Below are 5,000 nucleotides of genomic sequence, written 5' to 3' on the forward strand. Positions count from 1 at the left end.
CCTAACCTAACCTAACCTTACCTAACCTAACCTAACCTAACCTAACGTAACTTAACCTAACCTAACCTAACCTACTGTAACCTAACCTTACCTAACCTAACGTAACCTAACCTAACCTAACCCAACCCAACCTAACCTAACCTAACCTAACCTAATCTAACCTAAACTAACCTAACCAAACCTAACCTAACCTAACCTAACCTAACCTAACGTAACCTAACCTAACCTAACCTAACGACGGTTGCAAGCGCTTTCACATTAGATATCGCAGTTCCCGACTTGTAATGGTGAAAAACACTGCATCTCACAAAGTGACATTGTTTAATGCGGTTTTACGACGGTTCATATCTTGACCTAACCTAACGTTCGCACTTGTATCTAAAAACGCTCTATTACATTGTTTCGTTCACAATTACGATATTTACATGACCTCACAGTTTTTCACCAACTTATTACAGTACAGAACGCTGTATCTCGCTAAATGACATCGTTCTTTAAGGTTTCACGATACTTGCATGCGCTTTAACGAGAATATCACAATAAAGCAGTTTCGCACTTGTAACGGTACAACACGCAGTATCTCGCTAGTTTATGCCATTTTGTGTGCTTTCACAACATTTCACCTATGGCAGTTTCGTACTCGCAATAAAACAACACTATCTCTTTAGATGACGTCCTTTTTGGTGGTTTCACGACGCTACCTAGCTTAAACTCACATAACAACCTAATATAACCTTCGCACTTCTATCGTTAGAAAACGTTTTACTCGCTACTTTACAATGCTCTCTACAACATTACGACGGTTTCATGCGCTTTCACAATAGATACCGCAGTTCCCGACTTGTAATGGTGAAAAACACTGCATCTCACTTAGTGACATTGTTTAATGCGGTTTTACGACGGTTCATATCTTAACCTAACCTAACGTTCACACTTGTATCTAAAAACGCTCTATTTAACTGTTTCGTTCAAAATTACGATATTTACATGACCTCACAGTTTTTCACCAACTTATTACAGTACAGAACGCTGTATCTCGCTAATTGACATCGTTCTTTAAAGTTTCGCGATACTTGCATGCGCTTTAACGAGAATATCACAATAAAGCAGTTTCGCACTTGTAAAGGGACAAGACGCAGTATCTGGCTAGTTCATGCCATTTTGTGTGCTTTCACATCATTTCACCTACCGAAGTTTCGTACACGCAATAAAACAACACTATCTCGTTAGATGTCATCGTTTTTGGTGGTTTCACGATGCTACCTACCTCAAACTAACCTAACCTAACCTAACCTTCGCACTTCTGTCGTTAGAAAACGTTTTACTCACTACTTTACAATGTTTTCTACAAGATTACGACGGTTTCATGCGCTTTCACAAAAGATATCGCAGTTCCCGACTTGTAATGGTGAAAAACACTGCATCTCACTTAGTGACATTGTTTAATGCGGTTTTACGAAGGCTCATATCTTAACCTACCCTAACGTTCGCACTTGTATCTAAAAACGCTCTATTACACTGTTTCTTTCACATTTAAGATATTTGCATGACCTCACAGTTTTTCACCAACTTATTACAGTACAGAACGCTGTATCTCGCTAAATGACATCGTTCTTTAAGGTTTCATGATGCTTGCATGCGCTTTAACGACAATATCACAACATAGCAGTTTCGCACTTGTAACGGTACAACACGCAGTATTTGGCTTGTTCATGCCGTTTTGTGTGCTTTCACAACATTTCACCTATCGCAGTTTCGTACTCGCAATAAAACAACACTATCTCGTTAGATGACGTCGTTTTTGGTGGTTTCACGATGCTACCTAGCTCAAACTAACCTAACCTAACGTAACCTTCGCACTTCTGTCGTTAGAAAACGTTTTACTCACTACTTTACAATGTTTTCTACAAGATTGCGACGGTTTCATGCGCTTTCACAAAAGATATCGCAGTTCCCGACTTGTAATGGTGAAAAACACTGCATCTCACTTAGTGACATTGTTTAATGCGGTTTTACGAAGGCTCATATCTTAACCTACCCTAACGTTCGCACTTGTATCGAAAAACGCTCTATTACACTGTTTCTTTCACATTTAAGATATTTGCATGACCTCACAGTTTTTCACCAACTTATTACAGTACAGAACGCTGTATCTCGCTAAATGACATCGTTCTTTAAGGTTTCATGATGCTTGCATGCGCTTTAACGAGAATATCACAACATAGCAGTTTCGCACTTGTAACGGTACAACACGCAGTATTTGGCTTGTTCATGCCGTTTTGTGTGCTTTCACAACATTTCACCTATCGCAGTTTCGTACTCGCAATAAAACAACACTATCTCGTTAGATGACGTCCTTTTTGGTGGTTTCACGATGCTACCTAGCTCAAACTAACCTAACTTAACCTAACCTTCGCACTTCTTTCATTTCATTTCATTTTATTTTATTCGGACATTTCCGCAGAAATGCCCACGAAGGGGGCAAAAGGAGAGTGTGTCTCCTGACTTGGCCCCTCTTCGTGAGGCACCTCGGGCAGGTAGAGCAGGACAGTACAAAACACCATAACATATTTTGAAATACAATACAAGTTGAAAAACAATGAATACTATAAATATTACATACATTACATATTTCCTTTACATACACTGTAGACTTGTGTTCTGTTTATTACATTGTAAATTCGCTTCTTAAATTGTGTTATGTTTTTAGCCTCCTTAGCGTATTCAATTATTTCAGGAATCCTGTTGCACAGTAGAATGATTTGGTTATTAATTGACTGTACACCATAGTTAGTCCATCGTTAGAAAACGTTTTACTCGCTACTTCACATTGCTTTCTACAACATTACGGCGGTTTCAAGCGCTTTCATATTAGATATCGCAGTTCCCGACTTGTAATGGTGAAAAACACTGCATCTCACTAAGTGACATTGTTTAATGCGGTTTTACGACGGTTCATATCTTAACCTAACCTAACCTAACCTAACCCAACCCAACCCAACCTAACCTAACCTAAACTAACCTAACCCAACCTAACCTAACCTAACCTAACCTAACCTAACCAAACCCAACCTAACATAACCTAACCTAACCTTACCTAACCTAACCTAACCTAACGTAACCTAACCTAACCTAACCTGACGTAACCTAACCTAACCTAACCTAACCCAACATAACTCAACCCAACCCAACCCAACCTAACCTAACCTAACCAAACCTAACCTAACCTAACCTAACCTTACCTTAGCTACTGTAACCTAACCTTACCTAACCTTACCTAACCTAACGTAACCTAACCTAACCTAACCCAACCTAACCTAACCTAACCTAATCTAACCTAACCTAACCTAACCAAACCAAACCTAACCTAACCTAACCTAACCTAACCTAACGTAACCTGACCTAACCTAACCTAACCTAACGACGGTTGCAAGCGCTTTCACATTATATATCGCAGTTCCCGACTTGTAATGGTGAAAAACACTGCATCTCACTGAGTGACATTGTTTAATGCGGTTTTACGACGGTTCATATCTTAACCTAACCTAACCTAACCTGACCCAACCCAACCCAACCTAACCTAACCTAATCTAACCTAACCTAACCTAACCAAACCTAACCTAACCTAACCTAACCTAACCTAACCTAACGTAACCTAACCTAACCTAACCTAACCTAACGACGGTTGCAAGCGCTTTCACATTAGATATCGCAGTTCCCGACTTGTAATGGTGAAAAACACTGCATCTCACTAAGTGACATTGTTTAATGAGGTTTTACGACGGTTCATATCTTAACCTAACCTAACGTTCGCACTTGTATCTAAAAACGCTCTATTACACTGTTTCGTTAACAATTACGATATTTACATGACCTCACAGTTTTTCACCAACTTATTGCAGTACAGAACACTGTATCTCGCTAAATGACATCGTTCTTTAAGGTTTCACGATGCTTGCATGCGCTTTAACGAGAATATCACAACATAGCAGTTTCGCACTTGTAACGGTACAACACGCAGTATCTGGCTTGTTCATGCCGTTTTGTGTGCTTTCACAACATTTCACCTATTGCTGTTTCGTACTCGCAATAAAACAACACTATCTCGTTAGATGACGTCCTTTTTGGTGGTTTCACGACGCTACCTAGCCTAAACTAACATAACAACCTAATATAACCTTCGCACTTCTATCGTTAGAAAACGTTTTACTCGCTACTTTACAATGCCCTCTACAACATTACGACGGTTTCATGCGCTTTCACAATAGATATCGCAGTTCCCGACTTGTAATGGTGAAAAACACTGCATCTCACTTAGTGACATTGTTTAATGCGGTTTTACGACGGTTCATATCTTAACCTAACCTAACGTTCACACTTGTATCTAAAAACGCTCTATTTAACTGTTTCGTTCAAAATTACGATATTTACATGACCTCACAGTTTTTCACCAACTTATTTCAGTACAGAACGCTGTATCTCGCTAATTGACATCGTTCTTTAAAGTTTCGCGATACTTGCATGCGCTTTAACGAAAATATCACAATAAAGCAGTTTCGCACTTGCAACGGAACAAGACGCAGTATCTGGCTAGTTCATGCCATTTTGTGTGCTTTCACAACATTTAACCTACCGCAGTTTCGTACTCGCAATAAAACAACACTATCTCGTTAGATGACATCGTTTTTGGTGGTTTCACGATGCTACCTAGCTCAAACTAACCTAACCTAACCTAACCTTCGCACTTCTGTCGTTAGGAAACGTTTTACTCACTACTTCACAATGTTTTCTACAAGATTACGACGGTTTCATGCGCTTTCACAATAGATATCGCAGTTCCCGACTTGTAATGGTGAAAAACACTGCATCTCACTTAGTGACATTGTTTAATGCCGTTTTACGACGGCTCATATCTTAACCTAACCTACCGTTCGCACTTGTATCTAAAAACGCTCTATTACACTGTTTCTTTCACATTTCAAATATTTGCATGACCTCAC

The sequence above is a fragment of the Rhipicephalus microplus genome, unplaced genomic scaffold (genome assembly GCF_043290135.1).
Source record: "Rhipicephalus microplus isolate Deutch F79 unplaced genomic scaffold, USDA_Rmic scaffold_29, whole genome shotgun sequence".
Classification (NCBI taxonomy): domain Eukaryota; kingdom Metazoa; phylum Arthropoda; class Arachnida; order Ixodida; family Ixodidae; genus Rhipicephalus; species Rhipicephalus microplus.